At 41.4% G+C, this 14,470-nt stretch overlaps 1 protein-coding gene across 5 annotated transcripts in view; it reads right to left on the bottom strand.

Annotated features, from left to right (window-relative positions):
- CCDC85A (coiled-coil domain containing 85A) overlaps positions 1-14,470 on the bottom strand; it is a 138,446-nt gene that overhangs the window by 102,500 nt on the left and 21,476 nt on the right. Inside the window, exon 1 of one of the 5 annotated variants that reach the window (XM_054063764.1) lies at positions 3,073-3,088. The exons of the other annotated variants lie outside the window; for them this stretch is intronic. The gene's annotated coding sequence lies outside the window, so the exon portion shown is untranslated. Of the gene's footprint in view, positions 1-3,072; positions 3,089-14,470 lie in introns of those variants that run through there. 5 annotated transcript variants of the gene reach the window in all.

The raw sequence follows: 14,470 nt of genomic DNA, 5'->3' as shown, positions 1-14,470 counted from the left end.
TGAAGAAAAACTTAGGGACATTTCCTGAAAGGGCCACTGCCCATCCACTGAAAGCAGCTGATAAAATAAGCACCAAGAAAGCCAAAATTTGTGTTTAGTATAGCCACCTGAGCCTCTTCAAAAACATTTGTGCCTAGAAATGCATTTGGGAAACGTCCTTCTCCCCCAGTGCATTGCCTTTCTTACAGTAAGTTAGGAAGAAAAGATGCCCCTTTAAGTACTATATTTTACTAAGTACAGCAAGCTGGATTTCTGTAGAATTGGACAATTCACTCTATTGAATGACACTGCCTCACACTATCTGCACAGGGATGCCTGCCAAAGATCGCTGGCAGAGGTACCTAACAGGCTTGTTCATGCTTGTGGGACTGAACAAGTTCATTAGGCTTACAAGGAAGAACAAGCTCAAATAAAACTGTACACATCGATGTGCCCTGCCTTAATTAAAATGTACTATCATCAAACAGCTGACACCCAAAACACTACTGGCACAAAAGAAGAACACATGTCCCTCACTTAATCATGCTTTTATTTTCTGTCAAAACTTTTCATGTAGGCCTTTTCGTTGAGTTTGGGGGGCAGTGTCTCTATTGATCGAGCATAAGAACCTGCACCATGTGGAACCATGTCTAATGAGTTTCTGAATTTGTTTCAGAACGCACTTAAAAATTCAAGGTTGTTAAGATAATAATTAGAAAAGTTGTGTATCTTTTAGTGATTTTTTTTTAGTGATTTTTGTGATCAAGATTTTGTGACATATCATAAAAATATTGGCCTTTTCCTCTATCTCCTATTTCCGTAGCTGATTGCCACACTCCTGTGAAAGTAAAATATTTTCTGGAGTTTGAGAATGATGCCACTAGAGTTTTCCACTTGCATTTTCCACTGCCTATAGAACCATCTACATCAGGATATAGGGAACAACAATTCCTGTTGTACAGAACCCAGTGGCTTAAACTTTTCCGCAGCATCACAGTTGCCTTGCCTTCTGCCCAGTGGTTGTAGCACCAACACTGGCAGTGCTGTCTCCTTAACCCCCTCCTCCAGCCTACCTGGAGACACAGCGGACTGTGTTCAGGTCTTTGAATGGCAATCGTACAGCCAAGGAAGTGTTGGGATGTGGCAGAGAGAGGACATATCTATATGCACACATACATCTCAACATGATCAAGACAAAAGAGCAAAGGCAGAATGTATGAGGCCTACCCCAGCAAGAGCACCATTTCATCTTCCACCTGTTCTCTGAACTGAAAGGTCTCTCCTCAGTTCAGGCTTCATCCTGCAGTATGGTCTCTGAGGGAGGAAGCACGGAAATTCAGAGCACAGACCATTTGCAAGATTAGCCCTTTGGGACAAGCACTCTGTGTTCAGTCTCAGACACACCTGTGGCACTAAGAACACCTTAGGGAACAGGAACTGTAGATGTAGTCCAGTGATTGCTCTGCCTAAGAATTATAGGACAGAGTTTTAAACTGCAGTGTTACATTTACACTTCAGAACAAAATGTAAGTGTTTAACGAATTATATAGGTTCCTCTCTAGAACGGAAGTGGAGAATATTAGTCCTGTGCTGCACTTTTAATATTGCCAGACCTCAAGTGACAAATGTTTGCCATGGGTGTTTCAGCACCGCTCGGCCCACTAAGTGTTTGTGAATATATGATATGCACTTCCTTCTGACAGCTAACTAATTGATTCTTGGAGAGAACCAGCTTTCCAAAGGTAAGCAAAAATGATTTATGCAAAGAAGCATTTTTGTCACAGTAATCATAGATTTAAAGGAAATAAAAATTTTACTTGGAATATGACAGAGAAAAAGCAGTTCAGGAAGCACAACTGGGTTGGCTTGCGTCGCTTCTGAGAAGAAAAATACATTTGTATTTTTTCTTTGTTCTATTACCTGTGATATAGAGAGTTTAGATTTAAGGTTATTTTTCCTATGCTTGCTTTTATCAACATGATATCTTTCCAATGATCTTGTTCATTCTGGCTGCAGAAACTGGGGCATATAATGTTTTGCCATTTGCAACTTTTACAGCATGTTGTTCCAATGATTTGCAATACAGTACAATATAAAGCTGTTTATAAGGCAGTTACTTGGGTATATAGTTTAGCAAAACCAAAAGATATTTAAAATAAAGGCCCTCAGAGCTATCTTTTTTGTATTTGCTCATAAAACTATTTTGGAACTTTAATGTTCAAGTATAAATTTAAGCCAAATTAAAGTGCTGAAATGTTTACCGAGAGTCGTATTTTAGGAACAAGCAACTTCAAAAGCATTAAGAAAACAAAAAATAGGGTCTGAAGGCATGCCTCTGCACAGAACAGCAAAAATCAAACAGTATGGTTTAGTTAGCAAACAGTGCATTCAGTGAAAGTGAGAAAGCAATGAATAACCCTCTTATAAAGGTACTTCATATTGACAAATCCCACCAAAAACAAGAGGGCGAGAGACACGTTCCAGTCCCTTTGAACACCAGGTGAAAAATCTAAATCCAATGTACATAGACCCTTCCTAGAAAGAGGCAGGGCTTTGGCAGGTAAAAATAGTTGAACTGTACTAATTTCAGTACGTTACTTAAAAGTGTTGTGCAAATGATCTGGACTTAGCAATACTCCAGGGAAGTGAGGGTGTTATTCTGCCTGTTTTATGGAGAATATCTATTAAGGACATTTTTGCAACAGGTTTTTGCTATCATATTTTAAAACATCAACCATGAGGTAGAAACAGTTTGAAACATAGCTGTCCTTACTTAGGTTTTAGGTCAGCTATGCTGACCACTGCTGCTGGAATGCTGCACTGTTCATCTGTTTTAGTATAGTAATTCCTGTGTTCCTGAAATTGAGGCAAGAGAGACTAAAGATCAACACAAAGAGTACAAAGACCAGGGAGCAAATTCTTCTATATTACACTGGAAGTAAAAACTGTCCACCTACTAATATCCCTGATCCAAAGGGAAGCTTGTCTTGTAATTGACATACATGTAAGCAAACCAGATGTAGATGCTGAAGGGCCAGCACAGAGCATAGAGAGGCAGCACGCAGTCCTGAAGCTACCCCAGGCAATGCTTACCTGGTGCGAGAATAGCCGCCCTTGCTGGAGCGGACCTTTGGGGCAGGAATGGCAGAGACTGAACTTTCTGGGAGGGGACAGTGATTCCCTTGGAGATGCTCTGCAGTGGCCTTTGGCAATTTTGTTGCTTTCTGCATCTTTTGCTGTTTTCCATTACTGAAAGAAGAGCACATATTTTCAGAGAGCAGAGAGGCCGTTTCTGACAGTTTATACCATATGCCACACACAACAAACCAACTATTTTTCTTTTCTGAAAAAAAAAGATTCCCCCGAGCAAGACTTAATTCACAGTTCCAAACTGACCGGCAACCAGGAGTAGATGAGCACTCTAGACCACGCTCCATCGCAATACAGTTACAACTATTTAAAAAACAATCAATTCTCTTTATAACTTTCCCATCAAGCTGTGAAGTTCCAGTTGGAAAGGCTTTTTACTTTGATTTTGAATTCCTGTTTGGAAGATTAACTGAAAATGGATTTGGCTTGAGCAGCTGCACTAAACATATTTTGTTTTATTTTGTTGCCATCTCAAATAACAATAGTTAGCATTCTTCATCTTCAAAGCGTTATACAAACATTGAGTCACATCCCCTCACAACAATCTCATGACATCACCCCTTGTAAATAAAATCATTCTTATTGCAAAGAGGTGGAGAATGAGAAAGAGATCAGCAGCTTGTGCAGGGGCGAAGGAAGAGCCTTTGGCAGAGGCATCTAGATAAGCCAGGGGCTCACAGGCCCCTTCTGGATCTCACTTCATTAATCTCCACTTCTGCAGACGCATGTGTGTTGGTTGGCAGTGCAGTTTTCTTTGGTTTTATTTTTCTTTACTGCGGTTCATCCCACAGTAACACCTATGGTAGGTAGTATACGCACATATTAGCTTGCAGGCACTTTCTGCCTCTATGTGCCCTGCTGCCTGAAGTCAAGTACACATGTCTGGGTACATGGCTTGAAGTTTTGTTCCTGAAGTCACTGAGTCCCATAAGAAACATGCACTACTTGCAGCCTGGAAAGCCAACCAGTCTGTATCAAAAGAAGAGTGACCAGCAGGTCAAGGGAGGTGATTCTCCCTCTCTGGTGAGACCCCACTTGGACTACTGCAACCAGCTCTGGGGACCCCAACATAAGAAGGACATAGACCTATTGGAGTGAGTCCAGAGGAGGGCCACAAAGATAATGAGAGGACTGGAGTACTCCTCCTATAAAGACAGGCTTAGAGAGTTGAGGTTGTTCAGCCCAGAGAAGAGAAGGCTCAGGGGAGACCTTATTAAGGCCTTTCAGTACTTAAAGGAGGCTTACAATAATGATGGGGACAGACATTTTGCAGGAGCTGTAGTAGAATAAAATAGATAGAATCATAGAATAGTTTGGGTTGGAAGGGGCCTTAAAGCCGATCTTGTTCCAACCCCCCTGCCATGGGCAGGGACACCTCCCACTGGATCAGGCTGCCCAAGGCCCCATCCAACCTGGCCTTGAACACCTTCAGGGATGGGGCATCCACAGCTTCCCTGGGCAACCTGTGCCAGTGCCTCACCACTCTCATCGAGAAGAAATTCCTCCTTATGTCTAGTCTAAATCTGCCCTTCTCCAGCTTATACCCATTGCCCCTCGTCCTATCACTACAAGCCTTTGTAAACAGCCCCTCCTCAGCTTTCCTATAGCCTGTAGCCCCCTTCAGGTATTGGAAGGCTGCTCTAAGATCTCCTTGGAGCCTTCTCTTCTCCAGGCTGAACAACCCCAACTCTCTCATCCTGTCCTCGTACCAAAGGTGCTCCAGCCCTCTGATCATCCTTGTAGCCCTCCTCTGGAGCCGTTCCAACAGTTCTATATCCTTCTTATGTTAAGGATTCCAGACCTGGACACAATACTCCAGGAGGAGTCTCACAAGAGAGGAACAGAGGGGCAGAAACGCTCCCCTCTCCCTGCTGGCCATGCTTTGTTTGATGCAGCCCAGGATACTGTTGGCCTTCCGGGCTGTGAGTGCACATTGCCGGCTCATGCCGAGCTTCTCATCAACCAGCACCCCCAAGTCCTTCTCTGCAGGGCTGCTCTCAATCACATTATCCCCCATCATGTAGTGAAACTGGGGATTGCCCCGACCTAGGTGTAGGACATTGCACTTGGCTTTGTTGAACCTCATGAGGTTCGCACAGGCCCACTTCTCCGGTTTGTCCAGGTCCTTCTGGATGACATCCCGTCCTTCCGGTGTGGCAACTGCACCGCTTAGCTTGGTGTCATCTGCAAACTTGCGGAGGGTGCACTCAATCTTGCTGCCAATATCATTGATGAAGATATTAAACAGCACTGGTCCCACTATGGACCCCCAAGGGACACCATTTGTCACGAATCTCCACCTGGACATCAAGCCATTGACCACTACTCTCTGAATACAACCATCCAACCAGTTTCTTATCCACTGAACAGTCCACCCATCAAATCCATATCTCTCCAATTTAGAGAGAAGGATGTTGTGGTGGACCGTGTCAAAGGCTTTACAGAAGTCCAGACAGATCACATCCATTGGTGTGACAACAACAGGACAAGGTGTAATGGTTTTAAACCAAAAGTTGGTAAATTTGGATGAGATATAAGGAAGAAATTCACCTTGAGGGTGGTAAGGCACTGAAACAGCCTGTCCAGAGAAGTTGTGGATGCCCCATTCCTGGAAGTGTTCCAGGCCAGTATAGATGGGGCTGTGTGCAACCTCATCTAGGGGAAGGTGTCCCTGCCCAAGGTATGGGTTTTGGAACTGGATGATCCTTAAGGTCTCTAACAACCCAAACCATTTTATGTTTCTGATTCATGTATCTGGGCATAGCCAGACAGGGAAGATCATCCTCCCCTTCAGAGACACTCAAATCCGACAAAGTAGTAATCTCCCAAAGAGTTCACTGCTTTTGGGAAGAAAGCAGTGCCAGGGCCAACACTCAATCAGAGTATTGTTTACACAAGGCTAATACACTAGGCACGTGACTTATGTGCCTAAATCAGAAGCCTCAGGTCACTCTGAAGTCAGTGGAGAAAGGTACTTCCTTTCAGGGGGTAATTCAGAGATGTTAATTTAGACTCCACTGACTACAGAGAGAGACTGTGCTCCTAAATTAGACATCTAAATCAGTAGTCTGTGTGAAGCAGAAGCTATGTGAATGCATCCCTATAAATACATACTCTCTGCAGCGCCAACTCCTATAAAGTGAATTAACATAAAATGTGTAGAGCATACAGTTGTCATCACTTCTTTTCCTGAAGAAAACTGACAACGAAAATACGTTATTTATGTTCCTTCACACATCTTGGGTTTTTTCCCCCCTTATTTGGCTTCTTCCTAACTATCTAAAGATACATTTCAAACTAAAATAATAAGATTATTCCCTATAAAACTATATCATTACTTAGAGAGCCCCTTCCCAAGGCATTCCAAGGTACAAGCCAGGGAACAGGTATGTGGCATGACAGGTGTTTGGCAACAAACTATAGAAAGTTTTGTTGAATTTATGCCTCTTTGTGCAGTTTACTACCCTTGTTTCTAGGAGACACCAACAAATGTTTCCTATATTAATCCTCGTGCTAGTTTTTGAGTTCGTGTGAAAATTGTCCGTAGAATTCCCTTCAGCAATGCCCATGAAGTGGAGCAGAGGTGTGTTGGTGGGGCAGTGAGTAGGCTTGCACTGACTGTGCTGTTCCTTCTCTCTAGCAAATTTTCAAGCCAGACCTCCCTTCAGGCACAAATGGCAACAGCTCTATTAAAGTCTTCCACAAGCTCCTGGCCCATTTCAAAGCAGTGAAATATTTGCAAGAACTCTATGTCAAACAGTGTGGGGACATTAAAGAAAAAAAACATTAACCAACATGGCCATTTTAATATCTGGCTTTATGTTCTGGTTCTGCGAGTAAGCTATGAGATTAGAACCTGTCCAATTTACTCTTCACCTCTGTAGCGAGAGCTTCTCCCTTAGGACTGCAACAATCTGAGGCATGCAGGTCCTTGTTGTTCACAAAAAAAGCTTTGGCCCTCTAGAATAAGGTGAATTCTTACTGCCTCAACTGCAGGAAATTCCAGCCGGGAAGTGGGTCCTTCAACTATGAAAGCTGGAGGCAGTGACCCTGAACACAGTAGAACTAATGAAACTGTCTAAAACCTCACCTGGAGCTTAGGTCACCCTCACCACTCTTCTTGACACAGGTAATGTGTTTCTAATATTTTGTACTAAAAGGAAAAAAGAAATACAAGAAAAATGCCACTTCTCTGCAGCTTTTCAAGTACAAAATCCTCACCCAAAGGCTGACACTGTTATCAACACAGACCCAGTCTACACCTTCAACAGTACTTTCTTGCATTCTAAGTCTCCCACAGAGAGCCATTTATGGCCTTTCTGTCATTGGGGTAGCAGGAACATATACAGACACTGAGAGCATATAAAAAACCCATCATGAATAGGAAGAGGATGTAGCTGAAAGAATTTTTGAGAAAGTCTTTCAGTATCTACACCCACTTGCTGACTCTTGCTTTATTCTGGATCACTCTCGCTCCTTCTGAGGCTGCACTGTCAAGTTCTTATATAGAGACTGAAATAAACCCATCATCCAGACTATACTGTGACAAGTGTGCAAAAGAATTCATATTGCCATACTTATCATCCATCTTTTCACATTCTAGTTGCAGGATGTTAGAATATTGCATTATAAACTGTGCAATGGAAAAAGCGGGAACAAAAACTTGTACTAATCCTCTTGGATAGACTTCTGTGCAATGAATTAAAGAGGTGCAGAAGGATAAGTTTAAAGTTGCTATTTCTCATTGAGTGCTAAAGCCACTAAAGTTAACAGAGTGCCAACACTGAAAGCTGGGTCAGATTCAGATTCCCACTGGCATGTCAACATATGACATTTTAGATCTTCCATTAACCACTACTAAAATTTCAGGTACTATTTCAAACCAGAACAGAAGGATACCCCTGTGTTTTATATAATCTTCACTTCACGGAAGCATCACTGTGATGTTCAGGTATAACAAAGTGATGAGATATGGAATAAAAAGGAAGAAAATGGTCAAGGTACCTATCTAGATACCAAAAGACTATACATATTTATTACTTCAAAGTGAAAACACAGTGCAGACAGGAAGGAGAAAAGGTTCAATAAAAGCAGTCTCAGCAGAGGAATTTAAAATTATTCACATATTCCTTGGAAAGAATCCACAGCACTTTCATCTGGTAATAATAGTACTGTGTTAGGAAACAGCACTTAGACATTCTGGATTAAATAGCTATCTTGTGAAAATCAGGTGGAGGCATTAGTCCTCATCATCTGGTAAATGCTCAAAAGTGGAAGAGTCCTTTCTTAGAACCACACTTAACCTTTGAAGTTCATCAGTTTCACCATGCTCTTTCACACTTACACAGAATCTCTCAAAGCCACATAAAGACAACAATGTATTTGCACACAGAGATGCTGCATGCATTTTATACCTAGGCAGCCTGCAGCACATAGGTCAAGATCCTCATCCACGTCCAAGAGGAAAACAGTAACAGCAAGGAACAAAAGCACATAGGCAGCCAGATCCTCAGATAATCCACAATTTGTTGAAATTAGCAGAATTTTACAGTTTAGGACAGCTGCCTTCCTCCAGTGCAAAGTGATAGTGGTGATAGTGTTGGGGAGGACAAAAACAGTATAAGCACAACTATATCTGGGTGCAGATTCCAAAAGGAACATTTCAGGAGGCAGTATGAGGTGCTAGCTCACACACAAGTTTTTACAGGTTTAAAAAAAAAAAATAGTCAAGCTCAAACTTGATTTTGAATCAATGGACCTGTCCAAGAGCAAAAAAAGCAGCACGGGGAGAACAGGGGAGAAAATACACCCCAGCCAGTCCAGGGTTGAGAGGAATTATTGTGGACTGCAATAGCACAGATCCCCTCCCCCAAGCAATAGCTGTTATTCCAAATAGCTCCTGAAAAGCACTTTCATGAAAACTTCACTGCTGAAAAAAAAAATAAACAAGCAAGTAAAATGATCACCATAAACAAAAACAAAGAGTAAAAATACACACACGTGTATATAAAAAAATAAATATGAACAGAGAATGCAATGTTCTCAGTTAAATCTGAGACACCACACAAAGAAAATTTGATGTTCTTGCCAACCCTATGGACAGAAAAAGCCCAGCAAATGTGACCATCAAAGATTTATAGACAATTTCTGTAAAAAGCAAGAGGCAAAATCTCAGAAGTCACCAGTACTCATTTTATTAGACAGGTCGACTTAATTAATTTGTTTAATTTTCTTCTCTTCTATGCATGGGTGTAAATGCAGGTTCGAAAGCAGGAGGCTAGAGGTGATGGGAGTGAAGCTCATTAGGAAGCAATAAAGAAGGAAGACACACCAGAAAATGAATGCTAGTTCATTGGGAGAATTTTAAAAAATGCCATTTGTCTTCGTGACACCAAGGGAGAAGAGCTCAGCGAGCCCACTCATAAGGTTAGTTTTCAGGGACCTTTAACTTCCCCTGGCCTTTGACCTCAGTGTCTCAATCAAGACAGCACTAAGCCATGCACAGTGCCACCTTGTAGTATCTGGTAACTGCAGTTCTTAAAGATTACAAGCTAAAACCAGAATAAAAGGAATCGCCTAATGCAGGGTTTCAGCAGAATGTAGATTACCAGTGCCAATGCGGAAAACCTAAGAGCATTTGCTCCTTAGCCTCTGACAATCCTAGAATCCTACACACTAACATTACAGACCCTCTCATCCCCTTTGAACCAAAAGTCCTTTTCTGCACATTGGGTCTTAGTCCGCTGCACATTTCCAGACTAACAGGCACAAACTGGCCTGAGCTTCTCCCAAACTGTTCATCCCGGCAGTTTCTTTTCTTTAGACTGTGGCTGAAAGTGGTGCCACTGCATGAATAGCCTGCGGATTAAGGATTTCCCAAGTATGTCAGAGACATTGCTATAATCATTTACCCTTTTGACATCTTTCAAACTAGTGTCTGCCAGAAACTGGTGCTATGCCCCTACGTAGAGAAAAGAACTCAAACACAGGAGCAAAACCTTCACATCGTGGAGCTAGAGCACTCCCCTGGAGACCAGGGGGTTTTGTCCTTCCTTTTCAGGGTCACTTAAGCATTTCTTGTGACCAGTGGGAACTTCACCTACCCAACAGAAAAGCTCTGCTGTCTTTCCAGTCCAACAGCAAACCTTTCACTGCAGGGGCAGATAGTATACAGTTTTACAAAGAATCAAGTCATACTGCCCTCTACACGTGTTAGAGGAGAGAAGGAAAATGAAGGAGCTTCAAGTGTTTTCCACTGCCCCATAGAGCTTCTACCTACTCCATGCCCATGGGGCATACATTAATATTACTCTCTGATGATATATCCTGCGCTTCCCTGCTAGATTGGACTTAAACATTCTTGAACTGAGACTGCTTCTCCAGGCAGAAATTTTACTTTCTTCTGCATAGAAATGCACTTTGCATGAGCAGGAATTCAGAGGAAGGCTGGCTTCCCCTTATGAAGGGAAGATTGTGACTAGTGAGTGAAGCTGAGTGTGTAGCCATATCCTGGACTCTGGCCAACAGAGGTATCCAGAACATAAGACCTCTTTTACACCCAGCCTCTGCGGACATCTAGTCCAGCATGTCCAGGAACCACTGACTGCTGCCATGCTCTTCTACAATCCTCAAGCTACAATCACAGCATTTAAACATAACTGCATGTATCAAATTATGCAACAAATATTAGCTGCTTTTGTAGGCGCTTTCTCATTGCTTTCTCCTTGACTGCTCAAAATCTTCCTGAAGGTGTTTTACTCTTTTAGGCTCTTTGAGAAGAGCAGCTGTGGTCATTTCTGCAGTAGAAGACAGTTGTGCATTTAACCTGGCCAGGGATTGCTGACTGCAATCAGTCACCTCTTCCTCCTCTATCTGAGCATAGAGCCAGCAGTCGTCTCAAAGAATCTCTATGAGCTGAGACAACCATATCCCATAAATAAGTCAGACTCAATTATTTTATATCAAAACAATATCTTAGCTTTTAATGAGTGCAACTGCCAATACAGGCACTCGCACATTATGAATCACTGTTTTCTCCTTCCTAGCACTTTCTAATTTCCTGCTAAGGAGACAAGCTGAATGGGGTCATTAATCTGAATTAGAAATACCGTGACCTGCTCTGCACTTTATCTGCTAACATTTTCTGGCACAGCAATATAGGATGGGATTTCGTATTTCAGACAACAGTAGGATGTGAGAAATGTAGGTCCTCATTTTAAATAACCTCAAGAAGAACTAGCAAACTCTTAATTTAAATGCAGCACAGCATTCTCTTCTGAAGCATCACAGAAAATATGTTGACCAGACAGCAGATGACATTGTCTTTAAACAAGCTAGCATGGGAGCTTTTCTCCTTTACCTTCCAATTAAATATTGGAATACTTTTGAAAATACATGATGAAAGAGGTCTGAAAAAAATGTAAATAGAAATATAAGGCAATATATAAAATGAATGTAAACAATAACAATGTTCAGAAAATTAATGAAAAACACTGTACCTAATTTTATTTTCCATTTACAATGCAACTTTCCTCACTCAGGATTTCAAAGGCCCTGACAAAAGATAGGTCATGCTGAGTCTACACTTTTCAAGCAGGATTGCACTCTGATCTCTACAGAGAGTTGTTCAAAGACATAAACATGATATAGCCCAAGGGGTCCAATATCTGAAAACAATTATACACTCAAGCCTCGCTTTCTTTTTTTATGATTGTTTTTTATTAGATTAAAATGGAAAGTGCAAGCTGTAGTCATGGAGTACATTCCCATTGTGCAAGGCAAAGGACAAATTCAGACCAACAAAAATATATGGCCAGAACTAAGACCTGAGTGTTGCCCAGATTGGTTGCCAGCCATTTTACAAAGGAATGCACCTCTCTCAAAATAACTTTCCACAAATGGATAATCCCTGCAAAGTCAGTGGGAGTTTTCCACAGGACTTAAACTGCTCATGGAAACAACAATTTCCTGCATCCAGCCCAAGGTCCTGATGAGCTCGTATGCGAGGTTGTCTGAGTTTCCAGAGCTCCTCTAGTAGGACTGGGCCTAATTCAGAGAACAGCATTTACAAATTACCAAGCCTGGAACGATGAACAGCAGTCACTTGGGACTCAGCATCCTGAACAGCAGCAGCATGAAGGGAAGTTTTGGCTGAAAATACTGAAGTAAATGCCGCACATATATCTAACGTGACAGAACAGAGCCAATTCTCACTACAAATTACTCGATAATTATTCTCCATTCCCTATACATATTTGAGAAGCCAAGAAGATTAAAAGCCAGTAGTAATTTTTTTTTTCCTTATTTCTTTGGTCAAGTCCTAATTTTCTCCTGCCTATGGCAGTTTTACTATGCCAAAATCCCTTCAGCATTTAATTCTACTTAGTTCTAAATCATCGTTCTTCTGACCCAGACCTCTGCCTCCCAGGGTGTTATCATTTATTATCAGGTTTTGATATCATGTTAGGCAGTTACATTTCATAGCGCAAACATTTTTCAGCATTGCAAACCTTGTTGCTAAACACGTATTAAGACAAACTACAAATTAGAGCCAAGTAAGTTAATTAAGGCGGAAGAAACAGCTTTTCAGTTGTTCAGATTTCTCTTTGTTTCAGTCACTACTTGGCTGAGCCTCTATCCTTCTCAAGGTGACAAGCAACCCATATTTCAGCAGATTCTGTCTGCTGACATGACAGAGGAGAGGGAGAAAAGTTAATGGCTGTGCTTCTGAAGTTTACAGATATCAAGAAATAGATTTTTAAATTGCAGGCTAAGATCACTCCAGTGTTTGTACAACAGATTCTTCTACAAATGAGCAGTGCTGTGTTGTTCTCCTCCCGCATCCTTGTACATCACATGTCAAGAGACCATGAAATTAAATGTTCATTCTTGAAACAAGATGAGCATTGTAGGTGAGCCGATTTCTTCCCTTATTTGATGTAGAGTTTTACATGAACAGCAGTTTTCTCTTCAACACATACAGATTGCAAACAATGCAATGTACAGGCTACAGAACTATTTTTTTTTTGCCCTATTTCTATTAAGGCGTGACACTCACAACAGACAGGATGGAGCTGGAGAAAATGAAAAATGCCTGTATTGCTTCCCACTATCTTCTTTCCTCAAGATTACTCTCCCCGCATCTCCCTTTCTTGTTACTAGGACATAGAAATTCCCATATATAATACAACAACTTCCCCTGACTGAAAAAGACACTTCGTGCTGGAAAAATATTAAAGAGGGCAAGGAGATGGAAGTGTCCTGCCTTGTTTGTTGGGGAGGGGGGACGTGGTGTTTGTTTTTTTATAAACATATGCACTTGCATACAAGCAATTAGGTTGATGCAAAAATAATTGCCAATAATTGCCATTTTTGTCATTGTAAACTTATTTTGGATTAAGCTTTTAATTAATTACGTTCATGTAGTACACCATTTTAAAGCACAAAATTTCTTCTGCTTATTTATACTAATAGTTTTGATTTCACTGTTTTGGGTTTTTTATATATTACACTGTCAAGTTAAAGATGGGGAAAAAAAGAAAATTTGAGAGATTTTGTTGTATGAGTTCAAAAGGGGACGTAAAGCAGTGGAAACAACTACCAATACCCACCAAGCATGGACCACTAATGAATGTACAGCTCAGCATCATAATGGAAATGAGAGCCTTGAAGATAGGAGTTGCGTGCATCCCTCTGCGATGCATGAGAACCAGTATTGAAACAGACTCATGCAAAACAACTCAAGAAGTTGCAGACGAACTAAAAAAGACTATTCAATAGTTGTTCAAAGTTTGCACCAAACTGGAAAATCAAAAACGCTCAACAAATGGCTGCCGCATGAGCTGAGTGAAAATGAAAAAAATCTGCCATTATGAAGCCTGATCCGCACTTCTTTTGCGCAACAAAACCATTCCGTTTATTGATCACATTGTGGCACATGACAAAAAATGGATTCTGTATGACAACTGATGGCATTACATGTAGTGGCTGGACTCAGGTGGAGCACCAAAACACTTCCCCAAACCAAAACTGTATCTAAAGGAGGTTATGGTCATTATTTAGTGGTCCGCAAGTGGAACCACTCACTACAACTTCTTGTATCCTGGCAAAACATCATAGCAGAAAAGTATTGCCAGGAAATCCACAAAATGCACCAAGAACTATAATCAAAAAGGACCAGTTCCTCTCCATAACAATGCCCAATTGCATGTCTTGGAAATGACTATACAGAAGCTGCATGAACTGGCCTACAAAGCTCTGTCTCACCCAGCTTACTCACCAGATCTCTCTCCTACTAATTATACGTTTTGAAGCATCTTGACAACTTCCTGCAAGAGAAGGT

This window comes from Cuculus canorus, chromosome 3 (assembly GCF_017976375.1).
Source record: "Cuculus canorus isolate bCucCan1 chromosome 3, bCucCan1.pri, whole genome shotgun sequence".
Lineage (NCBI taxonomy): Eukaryota > Metazoa > Chordata > Aves > Cuculiformes > Cuculidae > Cuculus > Cuculus canorus.
Note: the sequence above shows the minus strand (reverse complement) of the source record. Positions and strands in the feature narration are given on the sequence as shown.